General features: G+C 38.3%; 1 long non-coding RNA gene across 2 annotated transcripts in view; it reads left to right on the top strand.

Annotated features, from left to right (window-relative positions):
* Positions 1 to 7,670: 7,670 nt before the first annotated feature.
* The window catches only part of LOC121671078, a 121,433-nt gene continuing 104,738 nt past the window's right edge, over positions 7,671 to 24,365 (top strand). For both annotated transcript variants that reach the window (XR_006018378.1, XR_006018376.1), the window contains exon 1: positions 7,671 to 7,850. This is a non-coding gene — a long non-coding RNA (uncharacterized LOC121671078). The remainder of the gene's footprint in view (positions 7,851 to 24,365) is intronic.

The following is a 24,365-nucleotide window of genomic DNA, read 5'->3' as shown; positions in this document are numbered from 1 at the left end:
TTGCACTCAATCAACCACAAGAGTTCTGTGATAGCTTCACCACCACAGCTGAGAAGATTTAACATTGAAATAATTCACCTGTCCTTCAAAAATCTTCCATGTCTCCAAAAGATGTGTTGTATAGGGGAAAAATCAATTTAATACAAACTCTTTACTAAAGTTAGTTGCAAATATTTAACTACCTGTGCAAGGCAGGAAATTGCAAGTTTAGGACTGTATCTCTGGACTATATTTTAGGACTATATATTTTGTGTTAGGTCACAAGTGACACCAAACTTGAGTGATCTGCAACTGTGAGTACAGTCAGAGCTGCCATGTGTAAGCACATCTGGTTGCATTACAGATGTAATCTCAGCCAGGACTTGGAATAGAAGAGGACTATTGAGGATTTTTGGGACTCTTCAGATTGAAAGACTGGTGGGATATTGAGGACTGTTGGGATTGAAATGGGTCCTAACTATTATTGTAATGTTAAATGTTTCTGTTAAATGTCTGAAGCAAATATTGTCTCCTTGGGTGTCCAGCAAATCTTTAAGAAAAGCCTCGTCTTGCATGTGACACTCAAGAGTAAACACTGTAAATTTAATTTACATGAAAACTTGGTTTTGTTATTGGAGACAGACCAGTGGTAATGCAGGGTAAGCACTTTTCAGTTTTACAGCAGGTAAATAAGAGCTTTCAATGCTCTTGTTTTGAAAGAAGCATTCCTGTGCTTCATTTTTTTACGTAATAGGAATCTGCCAGTTTTGCCTCAGTTTATACTGGGTGTTTCTCCATGCCCTGATCACTGTAGCTGATGAGAACACCTGCAGCCAAAAGCTCTGTTAACTTGTCTTGGCAACTGTGGTTTGCATGTTTCCCTGCCTCTGGCATGGTTGTTCATTTTGCTGTGTCTTTGAAGTTAACTTAGGCTTGCTGTTAGAAGTATGTGTGATTTTCCCTTTCCCAAATGCTTTATTTTCTCATTGACTGACACAAATCTCCCTTAGTTGTCAATGTTCATTAAAAATCCTTGTCTCTTATTCTGGACTTAGATAAACATTAGTGAGTTTCAGGTTCTTTTGCTTTCCTGCAGTTTAAGCAATTCTCAAGACATTCCACATTTTTCAATGGCAATGGTAAGCCTTTTGCCTCTTACTCTCTGAGGAAAAGCTGGATAAAAGTCCCCTGAACTTGTCTGATTTTTGTGGGTTCTGCTGGTAATTAAGGAACCACTGCTGAGTTTGAACAGAAAATGCCTCAGTTCTTACCTGTTGTGAGTGTATCTGGTAGGATACACTCTGGGATAGTATCTGGTAGGATATCCTATCAGATATCTGATGTATCTGGTAGGATGCAATCTCTGGGGCCCAGAAGAAAGGTCCTATAAAGTTTGATTACTCAATACAGAGTCTCCAAAACTACCTGACCATATCTGCATTGCAAATAGCCATTGATAACCATTTGTTTTAATCATATGGAATATTTGGCTGCTAAAGAAAATGCAGCAGAGGTTGAAAACTTGGAATCCTACCAGTTTAGAGACTATCCCTGCTGTCTACAGGGGAAAAGCCATCTGTAAAGATGGAAAAAAGCCCCCAACTTTCTATTGACATTAGATTAGTAAGAACTGGAAAATAAAGATTGACATTTCTGGATATTAGGCTGTTCATAGATTTAGAGGAGAGTTGTGTATTTCATCCTGAGGGCTACTGGTATCAAATAAGCCCTGCGATGCACCAGACGATCCGCAGGGGTGGGGACTCAGCTCTCCAGGGAGGTCCCCCCTGTGTGGTTTCTCCCTTGGCTGGGGAAGGCTCGGCGAGGAGTGTGCAATAATCAACAGTGCCATCTTGTGAGCAAAGCCCACCCCTGCAGATCCATGCGGGAATTCCAGGCAGCAATAAAACGCACATTCCTATGCTGCTGCCTTTCAGGAGTAGCCAGGTCTTTCTGGGCAGCTACCTGTTCAAAACGCCAGGATCATGGATTGTCTCCTTACACTAGCAGACTCCCGTGCTGGTCATACCCTCTGATCTTGTAGGCAGGGTCGTCTGGTAGTTTATCCTGTAAATCAATACCTACTATCAAATACGGGAGTGCACAGCAGTATCTGTACCTCCTTGCATCCTCTGTGACCTTTCTTCTTTGCTTTCTTATTGTCATTCAACAAGTAAGAGCATGCAAATCCACCATGAAAGGAATTTTAGCAAATAATAGTCAATCCCACTTTATAAAGAATGATTTATGGTATTATTTCTGTTACTCGTTATTGGCTCCATTCCTTGAGATGATGAAGGACCTATCTTTATTAACCTCAGCTAGCTGAAAACATTTCATCTATGAGTTTTTTTGAAGAAATGCATCTCGGTAGCTCATGATGGAAAGTGTCTGTGCTGACCCATCAGTGCTGCTATGACTTTCAATATATTATACTTAATAACAGATAAACATCCTTAGCCAGAAACAGAATCCTGCACTGCAGCTTGATTACATCTGCAAGGAGCAGTGATTGCCCTGACTATTTGAATACAAAAACAGAGAGTGATGGCAAGCAAACACAATCTGTTTAAAGCCCTACTGATGAAATACTTTCAATGCTCAAACCAAGGGTTTGTCATTATTCCAAGGTGGTGTGTGCTCCCCCCATTGATTGTAGCAGTTGTCCCTAATCTGGGTGGGGAGACAGTGAACACAGGGGCAGTTTTCCCAGGAACATGCAGCTGAACTTTGTGAAGTAAAAGTGAGGCAAAATGGCCTCATAAAAGATTGCTGGAACAATGTAGTCAAGAGGAACAGCCACTGTGGATTTCTTCATACCAAGGCTGGATGCTGCCTGGAAGATAATGTTTGGACAAATGTAACTATTGTGCTCAAGCAGAATGATTGTAAGAACTATCATGATGCATTGCTGTTATTTGCTTTTAAACCAATTTTAAAGACCTAATTGATACTACCAAATTTATTTTTAGGGAAAAATCCTTAATCATGAACAAAGGTATTATAAAACTTAATAAAAGAATGAAGCCTTTGATGACAAATTTTTTTCTACCTTTGTTGCATTAGTAGCCTCTGTGTTTTGAGGGCCTCTGTGAGTCTCATTGATATTGATTTTATGCTCTGGGTCTGCAACAGGTCAGACGAGATGGATCTCTAGTAGATATCACCTGGGAGGCCACAGTGTGTACAGTGCAGGTAGTAGCATTCAAAGGGTTCAACTTCAAAGGGTTACTAGAATTTTAATGGGTAAATTATTACGGAAACAGGTTTTTGTGGAATAGCCGGTCTTCTTCCTTTCAAGGCCCATTAATTTAAAGGAAAATAGTAAGGAAAAAAACAAACCAAAACAAAACCAGAAAAACCTAATCCAAATCAAATCAAACCAAACCAAAAGAACCTATTCAATTATTTTGCATGTCTTCACCATTTTTCTTGTGACCAGGATATTGTTATGGTATGGTTGTGTTCTGATGTAGAAAGCAAATAATTTTCTCTGTTAGTGCTTAATTGATTTATATATAAACACATACATATCCAGTATATATTGCTGATGCAATACCCAAGGGAAAAGAAAGTAGCAAAACAGACATTTTGGTGTGTTTGTTGTCAGGAAATGTCATGATTCATCTTTCATGAGCATCTGCAAGTATACATCTGCCAAATCTATTTTACTAAAAGCTTGTTCCCAGCCAAACATATTCTCACCCCAAGAGCAGAACATTTTTGATTGACAAGTAGAAAAGGATTAATGATTATTTGAATGTCTCTACAGATTCCCACACTCCCATTTTCTGCTGCACAATAGGAACAAGGACCATGATTCACTCTCACTGTCACATGGTAGGAATAACTTTATCGTTTTTCCAGTTCTGTACACATCCTTTTGAAGTGACACAGAGGGAACAAACAAGGCTTTACAGGATGAAGAGTAGGGCCCACCCTCAGTGGTTAGCTTTGCTTAAAAATGCACTTGGTTCCTAACTGCTTTTTCCAGAGCATTGCATTCTAATCTGCATGAGGCACTACTAATGAAATGAAATTTATGGAAGTTGGTGTCATTCTTGTTTTGCTCTTAAGAGGGTCTATGGCAGTCCAACAGATAGAGCTGTGGTAATTATCAGAGCTCATCAGGCCACACAGTTTCCTGTCTTTCTCTGATTTCATTCAGTTCTTGCTCTCACACCTAGAGAACAAAATTTCCCTTACAGATGTGCAACGAAATTGTAACCAATGTTTTAACAGGCTGAACACAAAAATTGCACTGGGGCATTAAACTAAAGTTTGATATCTTCTAATAAGGATTTACTTTGCTATTCTGTGACTACCCTTCAGTTTGAGACTAAATATTGCAGAGCACATGAAGTTGCTATTGAGCTTCCTGACAGTTCTGAGGCATAGTCTGTTGGTTTTCATTAGGAGCAGGGGAGAGAAGGGAGAGGAACTGTTCTTATTTATTTTGGCAAATGGAGTTGTCAACATCTTCTGAAACCAGCAAATGGTAAGCCCAAACTGGGCACATTAAACTTTATTTAAGATCATTGAAATAACTTTTGTCCCATGATTAGGATTAAAGCTCAGGTGTTTTAACATGCAGTGTTCCTCTCTAATCTTAAACACCAGGTCATTTCAATATGGAAATGAAACCATGCCCTCCAGATTGCAACTGAATGTGGATAACATGACATCATGGTTTGCCATGAGGATTATTTTTGGGTACTGTAAATGATAAAGTACAGAGAGATCTCCAATGATTTCCAAGTATCATTTTGTAGCATGGGAAATTAGACAAAAAAAAAAAAAAAAAAATAGCTGTGTTCCAACAGTATTTGCTGACTTTTCCTTCTTCATCCTTAGTGGTGAACTGACAGCATTTCATTAGTTTATATTGTGTTTCCTTCCTCAAAAGCTCCATTTCTAACTTAATCTGGTTTTTTGCTGGAGAAAAAAAAACTTGATTAACCTCATCTTGTTTAATGTTTAATTGTATTTTTATCTTCTCTCTAAAAGTAGCAAACCCATCAGTAAAATGCTTTGGTGTGTATAAATTCCCTGTTGCTGTCCACAAAAGCCATTTAGAAGGATTGTCCCCTTTATACTCTTTTTTTTTTGTTGTTCTCTTCATTGACATAGACTAAAAAAAAATATTCAGAACAGGAAAAACACAGAACTTTTTGTGGTTCATTTCATTTCTAATGTGGGGTGAAGGAGTGTGCTTTCTGTGCTGGAAATGCAAATACCTGTTTTGGCTAACTCCCTCCCCATTCTACTGCCCACCCCTCTGGGGTGCAGATTTGAGACATGGTCTCCTGTATATAGAGGATAAGTGAGCTAATGAAAAATAAAGTACATAGGAGGCCGGAGTAAATGGAGCATATAATTTTTTCATGAACTGGTCTCTTAAGTTTCATTTTGCAAGGCAGCATGATTTTCTACATATTTATGAAAATATGAAAGAGTGAACTGGATGCTTAATGTGAAATCTACTTAGCAATTTTAAGTAAGGCTGTATCTTGCTTTCCCTGTCAGAAACCCAGGATCTTCTGCAGGCACTACCGCAAATGATAGCAAGATCTGTTACCAGTTTCTGTAATACTGCAAACCTTCCTCCAGAACTACGTGTCTTACAGAACAAGTCTACGTGCCAGTTTGTGCTGTTTGGTAACATGCAAGCAAAAACATTGTCAAACTGTTTCTCAAGGATGGAATGTAATGCTTCAAGAATAGAAGTTGCTTAAGATTTGTATCATTGTATACATATAAAATAAAGTACAACTCTTAAGAGAGATGGGTGAATATAAACTTTTGAAAAAGTTATGAGATAGAAGTGGGGATTTTTTTCTAGCATCCAAATGGTGTTTTCAATCTTGAAAGCTCTAAAGCAGTTTATAAAGATAATTAGGCATAAATGTCCCCATTTCACAGCTGTGCAAACAGAGGGAAACAGTTCTGCAACCTACTTACCAAAATCTTACAGAGGTAAGCAAATCTTGAGCCACCAGATTGCAAGCACTGGTTCGTTAACATTGCTTTTGTGTGCCTGCTTCTTTGTAGCTAAATTAATTAATATTGATATATCAAAGCAGCAAAAGTAGACCTAGATCTCATTTTTGTGTAATGTTACATTTCTTTGATAAGACATCAGCTTCAGAGCAATTCAATGCATTTCAGTTCTCTGCCTCATTGCAGCCTTTGAGTACCACTAAAATTTCCAGTTTAATGGGTAGGAAGTTGTAAAGGGAGAGGTACCTGCCTGTAGCACTGCAAGAGCAGCACGCTCAGGAATGGTGCAAGGAGCCATCCAGGTGCTACCCCAAGCACCATTTGCAGGGCATTCAGGAAAGGTGCCTGTACACAGACAGGCTTTGCAGTTTTCAAAGTACACAGCATATAGGCTCCTGCTTTGGCAACATCTCCATGACAACTGCTTTATAATTCATGCCACATAATATATAACTTTGCTGTTAAAAAAAAAAGAAAGAAAAAAAAGGCCCTGCCAACATACTAACAAGGCCACATTCTTGAAAATTAAATGAACCCGAAAGATTTTTTAGCAATCAATTAACCATTAAATAAGGCTTAAGGGACATTAGACACTGAGAGTGACAGTATTTATGGCTTTGATGTGGTCATGAAATCTCATTCTTTGCTTCTCCACCATTCACACCATTTCAAATCCCCATAATTGATACTGATGCAACATTTCAGTCAATAGCTATAAAAGGGAATGAGGAGCACGAAATGGCTCTAGGGCATTTAATGAGTAAATACTATCCCACTGAGCTTCGTATTTCAGAATTTTTTGCTAATCAGTATTGTTTTAACTGAGAGTTGAAGCGTTTGAGGCATGTCAACAGGTTTGGGGATTGGCAAACAATACAATGATAGCAAAGATAATGGAAAAAATGTGTTCTAATGTGGTGCAGAGAATTAAAACTATTAAAATGCCCTTCCCAGTTATTGCTTCAATGCCAAGGTAACCAATCAACTAAAACTGCTGCTGTAAGATTAATAGACATTCTGAAAGGTATGAAATGCAGTGTAAATTTAGTTCTGTAAATTTATCAAGACAACAGAAGCATAGATAAATAGTGAGAGGGAGAAACAGACACCTAGGTACCAAGTTTTTACTGGGCATATCCTACTTCAGGAGGCAGAAAAAGGAAACAAGGGTAGCAGGAAAAGCATGTTATGTTCACTGGATTTTGAGCATCCTATTAGTAGTTCTGGTTTAATTAACATCTTCTTGTTTTTAACTGGTAATTTTATTTTAGAAGTCAAGTCTAGGAAATGTTGGGACACAGGCCTTGACTCCTTTCATAGCGTGAAAAGGGGATCTGCCATCATAAGACTGCTCAGCTGTTTTTATGCTGGCTTTTGTATTTGGAATTGTGTGTTATAATGTATAGACTATATATTGATTTCAGAACTGAGGAACAGAAACTGCACAAGATATCAATAGGAAGGAATTATCAAATCACAAATTACTTCTGTTGGGTTATGAAACTCAGTTAAAAAAACACCAAGGCAAAAAAACACATTCTGGAATGAGAAACACAAGTCCAAAATACAAGGACCTCCTCACGAGACAAGTTACTGACTTAAGTTTACAGGTTTTAGCCACCAAAAAGACAAGCTGAACTCCCCAGTGAGACCTAATTCAGAAAAAATTACTTTACTGGCCAAGTGACAGCAGCTGTGCAGAGCTAATCCCAGAGCAGAGTGTGCTTATATCAGAAACACATGATGATTTTGACTGTTTTCTGACTTTCCTTACTGCCTTTCCTCCAGCAGATGAGAGGAGAATTGAACTGAAACATCCAGCAATGATTCGTAACAGGACTGATGCTTCACCCTTTTCAGCAGGGTTCCAGGTATGAAGTATTATTTTCAGATTTATGTGACTCTGGAGCAGAATTTGCATTGCTTGGTTTACAAAGAGGTGGAATTTTGGTTTGAAAATGGACAAAATCTGGTGCTCAATCCTAAGGAATTGAGGCAATTCTTTATTTCATCTGTTCAGGGGTATATACTAATGTATTTTGTGGGGTTTTATTTGTATTGACTGTCATGTTCCTCAGTTACTGGGGCCTGTGCTTCTGCAGAACACTTAGAATTTAACAGCGGGGGAGTGGAAGAAGGGGAACATCTTGTACAGCATAAGGACAGTTTAATTTTCCACAGCTAAAAATGATAAAAACTCCCAGTGGAGTTGAGCTGCATTTTTCTTTTAAACAACAAAAAATAAGCTCTTCTCAGTAGGTTCTACAAAGTCCACATCCAAACTTTCGCTTTCAGTTTTAGCAGCAGGTTGCATTAGAAATACTTAAATAAGGAATGAAGGAGAGATTTGCACACAAATATTGATGTCAGTGCAATGGCAGAGATGATCAGGTACAATCTTGTTGTTGCTAATTCCAGTCAGAGTAGCTGGGGGTCTGGGCTGAATGAAGCTGGGCTTTCCACAGATGAACCTTCTCTGTAATAGCACTGTGAATTAGGGAACCCTTTTCTAGTTTAATTATGTTGACCATTGACAAATATTCATTTTCTTTCTGACCGTGTCACTCCATCTTTCACTTTTCCCCCTAACCCTGTGTATTTATTCCTTTCCTATAGCTCTGGAATATTTCTTCCCTTGTACATCCAGTATTTGCTCTGTTAATTCTTCCTTTTTTCTCTTTCTTTGAAGACCTACTGCTGTGTTGAACAATATTCCTACAACCCTGTCTTCAACTCTCATCCTCCTCTTAGATTTCTAGACTGTGCTGCTGAACATGCTGATACTTGAGTCTTGTACAATGCTAAGAATATCAGTATTTAATAAATATCAGTATGTGAAATGCACAGTTGCTATAAGAGAAATAAATAGCACAGGAAAAAATCAAGATACTGCTCCTCTGCCACAGCCACTGGCTGCACTGACTGTGAAATGTAACTAATAACTAAATTGTCAGTTTTGGTGTGTGCTAAAGAAACCAAGCAATGTCACACACGCAGATGTTTACTTTCCATTATCCTGGCAACCCCCAGTATATATATATCCTTGTGGTGCAATGTAAACTCCTTTCAAGATGACATTTAAGAGGAATTTAATCTGTGTAGAGCACTAACAAACTGAAGCACAGCGGATTTATTCATTTAAGAGAATTATTCATTTAATTTTCACCATTTAGTATCTATATTCATTTACCATTCATTTATTCCCTTCATTTTTATTCATTTATTCATTTATCAAATATTCATTTTAATGGTTTTCATTATCACTATAGTAACTGTAGGGACAGATTTGCAATAATTTTATTCCTTAAATAGGTTTATTCTTGGAAAAACCTACAGAACAGGGTAAGGCCACTTGCTCTGTCAGGTTCATTCCCTTTTCTCAGAAGTGTTTGTCTCTTTACTCCCCTTGTTTCCTTACAGCTCTCCCTACCTTCTCTTAAATTCCTTTCTATGTTTTATGACTGCAGCTTAGTTCAGTGATATTAGACCAAATGCTTGACTGATGTGAAGTACTGAAATCTGAGTGTGCTATTCAGTGCTTTGGACACAGATTTAGTCTGCTTGTTTCTCCATATATTTTTCTATTCTTTTCCCTGTATGATGGCTTTTCTTCGAAAATTCACCGCTTATTCCCTTTTAATGCCAGTTCTATTTCTATGTAAATGAGTCCCCTGCAAGCCAGGAAACAATGACCTTCTAAGCAACAAGTGTTTTGAACTGCAGCAGAAGAAAGTCTAAACCTCTGAAAATATTGGGTTCTGTGTATTGATTTCCATTGGAGCATTGAGAATTCAGGTCTTTGTTGGTTTTTTTGGCTTTTTTGGTTTTTTTTTTTTTAAGTCTTTTTTTTTCTCTAATGTGAAAACAGTGGATGAGTAATATCTTTCAACACTACTGAGCATCAGATTGTGCTTTTGATGAAAACAAGGACTGGACCATCTGTAACCTTTCGTATAAGACCAGTGCTTTTGAGTTGGAATTCTAGTTCTTTTGTTACAGCTGTGTAGACTGATAAGTACTTACTCAGTTGAGTCCTTGAAGTGCATTACCAGTCACCTAAAAGGATATCTTCTTATGTGTAGTGAAACTTTATGCTGGCGAGCAGGATATTCACAGATGGACCCAGGCTTGTTCTTGGTGAAGAATTGTAGTTGTTTGTGGTTTTTAACTTTCCAACTTCAGTGAGCCCTAATATCCTAGAAAACATCTCTGTGGCTACCTTAGTGCTTCCTTGCATCACAATTTCAAACCAGTGACAGTCTTCTCTATCTAAACCTTTTCTTTCTTAATCAGACACTGCATTTGAAACTTAAACTCAATTGTCTTTAGACAACTCTAAATTCAAGCCATTCCCATCATGCAATCTTTCACAGCATATCTGTGCTCTGAGTTGTCAAAAACTTTGGTGCTGTGTTGACAACAGAAACACAACTGAAATACTTCCTGAATGGTTGGTTGTATATATATTTAACACTTGCAATTTTTTATTATTACTGTTTATATCACCAGAATAGAAAAAAATCCCCTATGCTTATAGGAAGCATCATGAACTGAGTATTCCCTACAATTCTATATCAAGTAAACCAAACTCCTTCAGATATTTACATTCAGAAGGTTATCTTTGTTGCCAGAAGAGCTAGAAGTAATTTTCTTTACAATGCGATCTTAAGTTTGTGGAGTATGTTGTGACTCTGCAGCAAAAACTCTTCATCCCCCAACCTGAGGCTGCAACTCTAATTTTGAGAACCATTGCTCTGGAGGCTTTTTATCAGCTCCAAAAATGTCTTATCTCTGGTTGCTTTTAGCTGCATAATAAGAGGTCATTTGAAATAGGTAATGTCTTCTTAAGGGTTTATCATCTAAAGCCCACAGTTGTCAATGAACATTCATTTATTTCAGGGACTCTGAATCCAGGTATTAATTCATATTATGTGGTGTTGGCTTAGTAAATTCAGTAGTATTAAGATATGAGGAAATGGACTGCCTATTAAAGCTAGACAGAAATATTCTGGTGGCATTTAGGTTATCAGATAAAGCCTTGGAATTCCTGTGAATCTAAATATTTTTCAGCAGTCTGCCTCTTTAATTAACCTCTGCCTGAGAAAGCAATCCTCTTTCCAGCTCACCTGTCCAGCTCCTCCCAGCTCCTGAGAATTCTTGTAGCTCTGGAGAGGAAGTCCCAGGGCTTTTGGAGGGCTGCAGTTCCATCTGTGGGGTTACAGCCTGCAGGGGCCTTGGGCCCTCCTCTTCCTGAGGCTGATTTTTCTGATGGTGAACCTGGAAGATTAGGCCCAGACACAGTATAAAACATCATTAATATAAATGTTTATTCTTCTTTACACTCAAAATAATTTTCATCAAAATATTAGAATTTCCTAAAAAAAAGTTGGTTTTTTTTACATCAGTCAATGAAACTTGCTTAAAAGAAAAATAATCAAGGTGTACATTCAATTAAGAGGAGACACAGTTTGTACTTTCTTTCATCTCATCTTCTCGTGCAGCGTTTGAACGAGTTTTATATTTGAGAGGGTTTCACTCCCTTCCCCCTCAGCAGAGGCTGAAGTCAGTGGGAAGAGATCTGATGTGTGCTTTACCCCTCTGGTGTGTGCATGTATGTTTTTTCATTAAATCTGAACATTAACCTTATGGCCTTTAGGCACAATACTTTCTGAAAAACTTAGGCGTGCTGATTATTGCTTGCTTTCCAACTTCAGATCCTCCTGCAAACACTACAGGGACCTCATTAAATTCTGCAGCTGTATTACCCTCCTTCTTTATTAACTTTCTTCAAATATCCTGCCGTGGTCTAATGTCTTCTCTTGTCAGCTTCACTCCACTTTATACACCTGAAGGAGACTTTATTGTTCTTATTTCCTTGCTCTGAAAACTTCATTCATAGCCAGTTTTGACTCCTCAGGATATTTTTTTTTAGCTCATCCCTCCATTGTATCAGCCTTTGTAGTCCCTTGATAATGTTCTGTGCTTTTTAGGCATGACATGCATTTTTTAATCATTATTTTAATTTCCTGGTTTAAATCTAAATAGGGCAAGAAGAACAGCAGAAACATAGATGATCTTGTAATCTTTTCCTTCATCCTAAAAAAGGGGGAGAACTTACAATAACATGAAAAAATAGTCTCAAAACCTGGAAAAACCTTAGCTTTATTTTTAGGAAGCTGTTAGTCCAGTGAGTAAACAGGTGGCTATAAAAGGCAGTCCAATTCACTGGTGTATCCCAAAAGTTGGAGCCACAGCCACTCACTGCCTCTTGAGTCTGGCCACAACGGCTTTGTATGGATTCTCCCAATTCCTGCTTCCACTCCAGGCTCTTCTGACCTCCATGGCAAACACTCATATTCCAAGGAAGATGGAACATGCTTTTGTAAGGGAACTCCACCTATTATATCCTGTCTTACCCTCATATTGGCCTGTCTACAGAGACAAATTTCATCCTTAATTTTTTTTACCAGTTTCAAGAGACTTAGTTTTATACACTTCACTGACCATTACTTTGTCCCATTATTTCCAGTCTCTTATTGTTAGAGATTGAACTTTTTGGGTCCCAACTCTGTGTCGCTCTCAGCAATAAATGAACATACAAACACATTTCAGTAAAATTAAGGATACTGGAAAAATGAATATGAAACTCCTCTTCACGAAAACTTGGAAATTATATAGACAGGAAAATTATTTCAAGAAAACAATATAGTAAAGAAATGTAGCAATTATTCCATGCAGTAATAGCTCAAATCAGCATTTTAAAGAAGTCTATATGTCTGCTTCCAAGTATTTATGATGCTCAGTGCAATCTTTTAAACAAAGTCAACTAGGCAAGACTAATGCCAAATCAATTACAGTCACTAATGTCTCATACAACTACAGAGCAAAAATATTCTGAGTTGAATGTAGCATTCATTACAAACAGCAATACATTCATAATCTGAGCTTCTCAAATTAAGTAGTCTGGTGGAGTACAAGGGAGAATTTACCATGTGTTAGGACTTTCCAGAACAAGTGCTCCCAAGTTTTTCTTATGGTTCTAGTCTTAAGGTTCATTTTTTCATGGTTGCTAATGTTTCTGCCATGCTGAAATGGAACTTGGGTCGTTGCTGTATTTTACAGGAAGTTGAATATTCAGTGTCTTACTGGTCTAACAGCTCTTCATTCTGATCACTTAAAACCTGTTCCTGTTGATTTCAGAATGTTTTCTGAATAAATCAGAATTAATAATGGGATGCAGAACTCAGTTTCTCAAATGATTCATGGGGATTTATTAGGAAAAAATAGATTCAAACCTGGCAAAATTACTCCTGCCTACAGGGACATATCACTGTGATTATATTTGTCCAGGCTGATAAGAGATCAAAGGAAACCCTTTGCTCTAGCATTTCCTTAGATCAATTTATGGGGCAATTCCAGCTGCCCTGTATTGTATTTTACCACCCCAGTATCCTCAGTAGTCCGAGAAGCAATGATGGTACCAACTCCATGTTCCTTGCCTCTGTGTCTAAGCTTTAAACGTTAAAATTTGATCATACAGTCATGGGATCAATCAAGACCACCTAATTCCAAACTCTTCCCGTGAGCAGGCACACCTTCCCCTATCCCAGGTTGCTCCAAGCCCCATCCAACCTGGCCTTTGACACTTCCAGGGATGGGGCAGCCACAGCTTCTCTGGACAGGCTGTGCGTTTTTAAAAGGCAGAAGATGTGTCTTTGTTACTATTTCTATCAGTTGGGTTCTCTGGGAATTTGATTCTCATTTTGGCTGCTTATGCTGGTTAGTTCTCACTGACCACACGATGTGCCCCATCCTGGCTGTGTGAACTCAAAGTCAGGCCAAGAGCTGTGCAGGCAGGAAACCTGCAAAACACACAAGACTTTTCATCTGTACTGTGTGCTTGCAGCCGTGTGCTTTCTTGTCACTGCTCAGACAGGGATATGTACACGTGGAATTCAGGTCCAGCAGCACTATGGATGCATGACTTGGAAAGCACTCACAGAAATCAGACTGAAAACTTGTTTTCTTCAGAGTTGGTTGCTTGCTTGTTTACAGGGGGTAAGCACAAAGGATGAGCACCGCAGATGGCTTCAGGCAAGGGCAGAGCTAAAGGAGAGGCCGAGTCTGGGGCCATCTGGTGTGTCAGCTCCCAGGAAAAATCAGTGACTTGGAGTGTAAGGCCAAGTCAGTGACACCTACTAGAAACTGCTGCTGCTGAGGAGCGTTTTGCTCAATTTGCTACTATATATTCCTGCTGTAATTGATTATAGAGAATGAAAAGAACTACTAAACCCACCTCTTATGGTACAAAAGAAAATGTTTAGGTCTTTTTCATGGCTGTAAAGAATGAGAATAGAAAGCAGAATTAACATTTGTTTTTAAAAACTCATCTTTACTCTCCCAGGATCCTGGGAAAACACCTGCTCAGTATCCTAGAAATCCCAAAAGATGTCCTACAGAACTTACATCCTTTTCAGCTGTGGGTCCCAGGAAGTTTATTTCATATCAGAAAAATTATGTTGTTTAAGGAATAGTTGAAAATTTTTAGAATGGCTTAATTGCTTAAAAAAACCCTAAAAGTGTTGGTGGGGAGGGGGAGGTAACATTTCAACACCTTTTTACTAAGCTTGAACTAGAGCTTCATTATTTGCACCTATGATTATTTTGCTGTTTGCTAGTTCTGCTGTGGTTTACTTGGGGTTTTCCTGTATAAATAACTCTGAGTAAATGTGCACCACAACATAAGCTTTGGGACGTGTGTTTATTTATAAGCTCTTAGAAGTTATAAAATATACTTTGAGTTACTTCTGTGTGTGTTTACTCTACTGTAAGGCTAAAGGTCCGTGGCCCTCTGCCCTCATGTCCCTGGCATGAAGGTTGGTTTGGGTGACCTCAATCTGTCAGCTCCATCTCAGAGAACGTGTGAGAGTGTGTTTAACTCATCCCCTGGCATTCCACAGTGTGGAAGTTCTGGGCTCTCCAACAGCCTGTCAGGAATTCAGCCGATGAGACGTGTGAATCTCAGAAAGAGAGAAATGTTGGGCAAAACATTTTGTGTTTAGTGAGAGGCATTTCCTGACAAAACTCTGCTGTGTTGAAATGTTTTCCATTCTAGTTCTGCTTCTTAAAAAACTAAATTTGCAACCAAATGCTGCATAGTAAATTGATGTAAATTGTAATTTACATCAGAGTAGGCTGTGATGCAGCAATATCTTTGTTCCCAGGGAACAGAGGAGTTGTGGCCAGAGCAGAGGTTTGCTCACATCCCAAGTAGTAAGGCTGCCTTTGTCACTGCTATGCCATCAGTGCTGACCAACAGCTTCTCTGAGCTCCAAAATTCTGGCTGTGAAAGAAAGCAAAATCTTAACACATTCCCAATTACTGTGATTCTTATCCTCATCTTTGTAAGATGTGATTGTCCTGCACTACCGAGTTCTTTTATTTGCTCGTTGTCTATACAGATTCCGCCCATTATCATGATATTAGTTCTCTTCTATGCCAGTGTAAATAAATAATAGTGTTTCTGAAGTCAAGGAAATTAAACATCTTGTTTTATCAATGCAAGTGAAAAAAAAAAAAAGAATCAAGCCCTGTATTTGTTTTATTCCCGGCTTTGCTTTCAGCAAAATTTTAGATGTGGTAAATACCATAAAAAAAAACAAAACAAAACAAAACAAAACCCCATGTTCTAATATTTCCAACGTGCGAGACAGCACCAAAATGTAGATTTCTTAGTTTCTTTGTATCTTAGTGTGTATATAGAATTAGTACAGAGCTCCAGAAAGATATGAAAGAGCCCTACACAGGGAGTAAGAGCACAGTGCCAGGCAATTAGTGTTGTACTGTGCTATTTGCTGTGCCCTATTTTCACAGACAAACAATTTCTGCCACCAAAAAATGCACATGAAAGTTCAGAAATTTCAAGACTCCCTGTGGTGCTCTAAGTTGTTTTTTCTTCTTCTGTTGTTTTTGGTGCTCTTATTTTCTTCTAACCAGTGCTGGCGTAAATTACTTATTTTCCTAAAGGGGGATTTCATTCTGTGAGAGGAATTTCTTTGAATTTCAACATGACCTTACTAAAGAAGGTGCTACCTGCTCCCATTTTCAGTTTCTCAAAGGTATAGCTCATCCAGGGGGCAAGACCTCTTGTTCTCCAGGCACCCAGAGATAGGGTATTTGGGACAGTTAAAAACAGAAGGTAAACAAAAAATTCTCGCTGTATTGTAAAAAACGGCCCTAGATTTCTATGTGTAAATGTAGTTTTATATCTTTAATATAAGAATTAATAAATGTCACAAATAAGTAGTAAAATATAAGGCCAAGCATGCAATATTATTATTGCATAATTATTATTACATATGTAATACATATATAATTATTATTACAATATGTAGTAATATTACATACTTCCTCTTATAAGATTTCTCTCTTCTGGAAAATAACACATGGATTAGGGGGAAAAATAAGATGGAATTTCAGCCACTGATGCTGTGTTTTTCTCCTCCTAGTCACAACAGTAAATACAGTTCCCTGAAATCTCATCACATCTGGCACTGAACACGTTCCAAGGCTCCCGTGTCAAAGACCAGAGTGCAGTCTTGCACATGGATCTACTGAGATCTATGTACAGAGTACAACTGAGTTTATGGAAAAATTTATAGCAGCTTTAAAGTAAGTGCCTCCTTTACAAGTGCTCTGGAGTGCTATTCTCTGTTCTGGAGGTACAGTCAGAAATCTGTCAGGTGTCCAAGGCCTGGGCATAGGGCTGGGTTGGGTACAGTCACTAACAGCATTTAGGTCCAAGGTTATCCTAAGTACTGGACCACCACACGATAGATCTGCAATAATTGAACAGTAATTGAAAATCCCTCTCCTCTACAGCTTCACCCCTCAAAGCAGAACCATAAGAAAATGTTGGGAATGAAGTAAGCTCAGTAACCCCAGCTGTCATCCACAGAAATGTCTTTACACCTAAGCAGTCATTCCTGCATTGCTGACAAACTTGTTTTCCATTTTAGCTTTGATTTAAATGTAAAATATGTTGGGTTTGTTTTTTTTTTTTTTTTTTTTTACATTTTGGCCATTGTAGTAAATTCTGTACTCCTAGATGTTGGCTTGTGACTGGAGCAATTTAATCCCTGAATGTCCCCTTTTAGTTCTTGTCTTTGCCTGAAGGTGAAGATTTCATTCTGGTACATGTTCATGCTGAACTATGTGTTAACCCAGCTCCTCCTGCCCAGTGTGTTACATAAATAAGGTAAGACTTACACTCTCCCAAATCCTTTATCAGTTGACAGCACAAGTCCTTTGACAATCCTTTTCTAGCTTGTGGTAATAGGTTAGGTTTTATGATGAATCCACTCAGGAGTTTGCCAGTGGCTTTGAGGGGAAGGACAAGGTATGAATACAGAAAAGATGGGAGGTTTTGTGGCAGCATTCATTAGACGGGCCTTCCATAAAATTCAGGGCCAAAGAGGCTCAGTGGAGGGCCAAGAGCTGCTGCCACTGTGTCCAGGTTGGAGATGGCAGCACCTCCTTCAGGGATAATACACATCCCACCCCTACTGTCCTACTGTCAGGACAGGACAGTCCAGAAACTGTGCTGGGAATCAGTTGAAGTCAACACAGCTGTGCCAAGTACCACATCTGAAGGCTTTTGTCTATATTAAAATAAAATCTGCTTTTCAGGTCTGCAGCATTATTCTTCCAAAATCTCTTTTTTGCAAGCTACCGATGGGGAAAAGTCATATTCATTTAGAGAGGAAACTTCCCAGTAGAAGTTCGAAATGTCTTTGAGAACACCATGTTATCAAAACCATGTTTTCAAGTTCTAACCAAGACTTGGCTCAACTTCACCTAGCTGAGGGTGATACTTTTGTTGTTGCCTGGCGATTGGCAACCCCCAAAAACGTAGCAAATAAGCACCTAGCCAGGAGTCCAGAATGAGCAAGATTCACAGCAGCTTTTCTCCAGTAGTAAAAATCTTGCTACTAAAATATGGTGTACTGATAGTTGTGTTTTTGTCTTGTTTTTATTTTGGTAGATCTTTAAGTTATCGTGTAAGTGCTCACAGCATAGTAATAAGGCCCAAGACAGATACAGAGAAATACAAGAAAAATGTGTATGTTTGTATATGCCTTAAATGAGCTCAAATATCCTTTTATCATCCTGATATCCCTTATATCATCCTGCTAATGTGCTGGCAAGGCATGCAGATGTGCCTCAGTACTTAAACAAATTATTGTATCACAAGATAATTTGATTTTAGAATGAGCAAAAGCCTACACAGATATGCAAATCCTCTGCTGTTACAGTGGGGAGATCTAGCCATATTTCTTGCTTTCCCAAAACTTCACCTTTAAGGAGTTTTCTTGAGCCACAAGTGGAAGGGAGATTAGGAGATCAGCAGTCCTCCAGGAGGAGTGCTGGTTATCCTTCCTAAATTTTAGACAGTGATGTTCACACATGACAAAGTGGGACCATTCCCTGCCTGGGTGCCAAACTGCGCCTCTTTAACCAGCTTCCAAGATTAGTTGATGATAAACTCTTCATTCGTTTAATGTGAGGTCAAATTTCTCCCATGCCACAGTGGTGGGAATGTTTCAGTTCCTTAGTACACGCTCCAAACTGCATCTTAAATTAACGTAAAAATTATCCATTTCTTTCCAGCCTTTATACAAGCACCTAAATGAAAACAGTATTAAGCAATTCATTAATGGCTTTTGCTCTTTGCTGTGTGCACTAATAACCAACTGCTCCAGTGGCACAGAAGGAGGGACTTTTGGGACATTTTTTACAGGGGTTTATAGAAGAGTGGGGAATTTTTTGTAACTATTTTCAGCAGAAAAGCAATACTTTTTCATGAATATTGCATTGCTCTGAAAGTATTCTAGAAATAGCCTTGCATGACTAATTCCTTCTTTTTTTTTTTTTTTTTTTTAGCTTAGGAAGGTGTTCAGGGCATAGAATGGGAGGAATTTTGATTTTTTTTGAGGTATGATCCAAAGAGATTTCGATATCCTATTTGGTCTGAGAACATTTTTCGTTCTGAAGTTGTTCACCACCACTGTCATAGATGATTAATTAAACTGGAGCTGCAGAAATAGTAACAATTAGTACCAACAGTGCTGTGCACCTAAGTACATTGCAAACATACATTTTATCTTACCTTTTACCCATTAAATGGTTCCCTTTCTCAGATAAGCACTGCTAATCTAATGACTTGCTAGATCACACAGTGAATCAGAGGGAGAGCTGTGGAAACAAGTTTAAGGGCATGAAGCTACAAATACTCTTGACTATGAGTAACTTTACTCTTGGGAGTATTTCAATTAACTCCAGGAGGGATTATGTAGGGTAATAAGCTCTGAACTTCATGGAAAGTGTTCTCAGGACTGGTCCCCAAGCATATTCAATTGCAGTCTTCACATAAAATCACATAAATCTGTAGTCAGGGACTTTTAATAAACATATTTTATGCCATAAATTACTTTCTGAGGAGGATTTTTAGAGGTATAATTTTACAGCATTGACCTCCAATAGACTCATAAAATTCTATCATGTTAAATGTATATTTAATGGCTTCAAACATTTTATAGTAGTGATCCACTGGGCCTGGAGGACTTTAGTACTGCAACAACCTATTGCATCAATGGATATTTAGAGAGGTTTAAAAAATGCAGATTATTGACTTTATTATTGATGCAGAGGAGCCACTATATCTTATCAGGCAATTAAATACCCTTTCATAAAGTGCTTATTGCATGGGGACTGAATTTATGGAAATGATGAAACTTAATGGCTTCACAGGAATTGTTACATCTGGTCTGAAACTCTTTTTGGGATATTAATATTTATTTTCACATTCATGGTTGTAGTAATGAGAAATTAAGGAATTTTGTAGTAAATTACAAATGTAAGTATGTAGATATAGAGGTTGCTATATTAATTTAAGTAAATCCTAAAGACAAATGTACTTGCATCATTTCTTTCCTGCCTTTAAAGTTACACAGTTAAACCAGCCCAATGAAAAGAGATGGCTGTATTTTGATAGCTTGTGTAAATCCAGAATGTGCCAGGTCAAAATTTACAATTTTAATTTTCGTTTCTACATCTGATTTAAGAACACTTACCCACACTTTATCCCTTTCCACTAGGGCTATAATTTTGCACAGATTATTCTGACATATATTTGACAGCTAATGAAGGATTTTAGATGTATCCACATACAATATGGCATTGGACCTGGAAATTGCTCTGCTGTTTTCACTTGAGTTCCTCTGCAAATTCAGTCCTAAATTCAGCCTTCCAGTGAGCTTCCTCTGGCTGGCAGATTTTTCAGTATTAAGTGTGTGTATTGTCCAGACAGGTTCCCAGAGATTTAATTTATTTTTTTCAAGCACCCAGATTTTCAGAGTTATTTGACGTTGGACACAAAGGAGTAGAAAATATGAGCAGTGCACCACAAGAATGCTGGATTTTTGCAGAGTTTTTGTTTCCTGCTTAGGGTAGCATATCATCCTTCTGGAAATGAAGCTGCACCTTTGTCAAAAATTGCCACATCATTAAACCCCTCTTTTTGGCACTCTCAGGTCTGAATCCACCCAAAGAGGTGTCTCTTGGTCATCTATTCTAAATTTTACTGTAGCTCCATTTAGTCTTTGCTCTGTCATCTCCTCTTACTTGGCAAAAAAGGCAAATTCAAGGAAGGTCATGTTGCTCTAGCCTGTGTAGTCCCTGGGGAGAGAAAATCTTCCAATTGACTATGTGGATGTAGAATTTAAATAAAAATGTTTGCGGATTTTCTTGGTTTTACAATCTCAAAACTGGCTTTTGCCTTTGAGATTGGCAAAATGCAACTGCAAGATTTCTTTGTGCTGCCAATAACACAGTGTTGCCCCTACTTGAGTAAAGTTTTCTTAAATACCCTCACGTTAATAAAGCCGGGTTTACCTATGTTACAGGTTTACCTGGGTTATCAAATAGCCCAGAGTTTTTTGTAACCTTTTAGAATCCCCAAATCTATATATTATGCCTAATGTATAGATTATGCCTAAAGTATATGCTGAAACATAGGTGCTTGTATACATCTTGGTAGATTTGGAGTAGAACCAGAAAAAAAAAAAATCACTAAACAGAGACAGTGCTTCCTAAGCCACTAATTTAAGGCAGTGCTTAAGATCACAGTTAACTTTAGGAATCTCTTTAGTTTCCATTCAAGTCAAGGATGAGACTTAACCTGAAGAATCTTTTCTACTAAAAGGTTTCTCTGAATAGTGTCCTTTCTAGTGTAATAATTAAAATAGAAAATTTTAAAAATTCTTTTTTCATCCTTGAATTGCTTTCTTACTGCAGGGCTATGTATATATGATAGTAAAAATGCTATCGCTTAAAAGAGGTAATTTCTCTGTTGTTTCTGTGAAGAAGCTTTATAGACTATTACAAAATTATTTAAGGTCTTTGAAATGTTTGTTTTTGACACTTTTGTTTTCATGTGGTTTTGGGTTTTTTTTCATAAAAAATGTGCCAATTCTATAAAATAAATTCTTTTGTAGAAGGAGACTGTAGAAAAGTCCCTGAAGTGCTTCACTTTGAGGAGCTTTGTTCATCAAGGTAGAGGGCTTTGTGAGCCACAAGCATTATAATTATATGTTTTTTCTCTTTTTTAAATCAGTGGCAAAACTCTTGTAGGCTGCAGAGGCAGCAAGAGTGAAAGGAACTGCTGTGCTTTGGTTTATTGTTCCATTTTCTGATTAACATCTTAAACTGCATTTCGATCATGCAGCTTCCACTGTCAGAGAATGCCTGATGGTCTTTCGTTGATCTTCTGAGAGAACAACAGCTCATCTTGATGCTCAGCCAAGGCATCTATCATTTAGCTGTCCCTCTCAGTTACTGTGTGAGAATGCAGCACAGGCCTGGCTCAGAGTGTCCTCACTCCATCTGGTGACCTGTCAGAAGAGTTCTTAGACTTCTTTCCTTTCACCACACAGCTACGAATTTTTTTTCTGCACAAAATGTATTTTTAACATTAAGTGTTGAATAAATTTAACAGGTCAGACTCCAAGTAAGGTTACTATCATTCAAAAAGTTACTCTGCACCAGTTTGGCCGCAGTGGCTGCCCAGAAGAGGTATTCTTAGCCTGCAGAAAGTATTGTGTCATTTAACTGTCCCAGAGGTCAATGATAGAAAATAAAAAATACATCATGTTCCCTAACATTTGTTGCAATGAGAAGTATGAACAAGTGCTGAAGTCTAGCTAACATATATCAATTTGACTATGGAATTGAGCCATCTTGGCATTTATTTCTTTTAATTTTCCTAAACAGATGGTTTTTATTCCCACCACGCAATTTTTTTCTCACCACTGCTTTTTTTTCTGAGCACTCTCATCTAGCTTTCATTAGCTTTTGTTCTCCACATATTATTCAGGCAAGTGTGCTGCACACAATCTAGGATTGCAATTAAACAGGAGCGGGAGTGGGGTAAATGAATGGCAGATCTGTACTTGTGCTTCTGCCAGAGATAATGGTGGATAGGTGCAAGGGTCCATTCTTTCTGCTACATGCTATGACTCTGTTATGTGTAGGTATTAAACAGAGAGGACCAGTATTTCTGTTTCCTTTCCCTTTCACTTCTGCCTCGTACCTGTGTCACACGACATCATCAGTCACACAAAGGCCGTGTCATGTGCTTAGTTGTTGCTGCCAGAAATAATATGAAATCAGGCCTGGCTGACATGTAAAAAGCAGAGCCTTCTTTATAGCAGGCCAATAAAAGTCACCAACAAAAAAAGCCTGTGGATTTTTAATGGAGAAAAAGTACTAATGAATAGGCATTAATTGAAAACTAGGGCAAGAAAGACAGAGAAGAGGTAAGACAAATCAATTTCTATACTTATAAGCCTGAGTTGACAATAAACAAACAGCAATAGCAGCAAGATGCATTGGACCAAAATAATCACAGGTGCAAATGGTGGGAAGTTAGGTGTGAATAAATTAGTTTAACAAAGGTCTACTAAATAAATCCACGACTGAACACGAGTGGAGTGACTGTACAAAAGTACAAAAGAATTTAAGATTTTTGCCCTGCCTCTGGTAGGAGATATGATGATTGACTGTGGGAGCATAAAGAAACAAAAACCATGGTGGCTCTTTCCTTGGGCAGTGTAGGCTCTGCCCCTGTGTTAATTTTATAATCTTCTGTAGAACTGGGGAGGCTCAGTTCCCTCTTGTGCTAAGCACAGATGGTGCTCATGCCAGCTCCACGTTCAGCAGATGGACACGTGTGCATGAAAGGTGATGCAGAGGAGACAGTTTGTTCTCAGTAACCTTGCTGTCAGGTGACTTCGTTTGTGATGTGAGTGGGGAGAATTTACAGAGTCACTCTGTGCTTCAGGTCTCCTTTTTACAATGATAACTTATTTTCCCTCGTGTTGAAAGCCATATTCAGGAACTGTACTTCAGTGTTCTCTTGCCTTAACTTCCTGAAGAGCCCTAAATACTTTGTTGGCTATTCCCAAAAAATTAGAGGCAGACACTGGGCAACTCATGGCTGAACATGGAAGAGGATATTTATGGAAGACTTATAAGGTCATTTACGAAATCTTTGTTGCTGTTCTGTTTTCTGACATATAAAAATTGGTTAGTATTACCCAGATAATGAACAACTTGTGCTGTTCTTGCTTTAAGCACTGCTGCTTATTTAACCTGCACTGTCTGGTGTCCCAGTGTGCACGCACCAGGACACCTTGGAGGGAAGGATGCCGTGCCTTTGTGATTGCTGCAGAGCAGCCAGCATTCATTTCAGTTCAGAATTTTTCAACCTGAAATTACAATCATATTCCTGCTCTCCACTGGCATCAACAAAACCCATTAACTGTAATATCAGGACTGATTTTTTCTTATTAGGCATTTATTACGAGCTAAGTATCTTGATAAAGCAGAATGTTCTGCAACTTGACAGCAGAAGTGAAGCATTCTGGAGAGTGCTCCTATAATCCATCCTCCTTCCTGGTGGTGATGAATGTGCACCATGAAGAGATTAGATAATTTGCTTCACTTGAGTAATAAAATGCTCTCTGCACTTTCTCAGTAGTCAGATTGTTGATTCTGATCAAGTGGAGGACTTGGCTGATCTTGGGATTCAGCTGATAAGAAAATGGAAATATTTGAAACTCAGAATTGACTGCCAACTACATAGCTTCATACATTCATCTATAATGGTTAAAATATTGTATGTTCTTATATTTATTGCTGCTCTTTACAATAAAGAGCTGTCCCTGAATTTAAATAGTTGAATTGATTTTTTTTCTCTAAATTTCCTAAAGCTCAGGAGCTCTTCTATCAGAGTAACTATTCCTGGGCTCACACTTGAGGCTAAGGCA

This window comes from Corvus kubaryi, unplaced genomic scaffold (assembly GCF_017639235.1).
Source record: "Corvus kubaryi isolate FWS band 111438036 unplaced genomic scaffold, C.kubaryi_AGA036_p1.0 37397, whole genome shotgun sequence".
Lineage (NCBI taxonomy): Eukaryota > Metazoa > Chordata > Aves > Passeriformes > Corvidae > Corvus > Corvus kubaryi.
The sequence above is the reverse complement of the archived record's forward strand: the minus strand, read 5'-3'. Positions and strand labels throughout refer to the sequence as shown.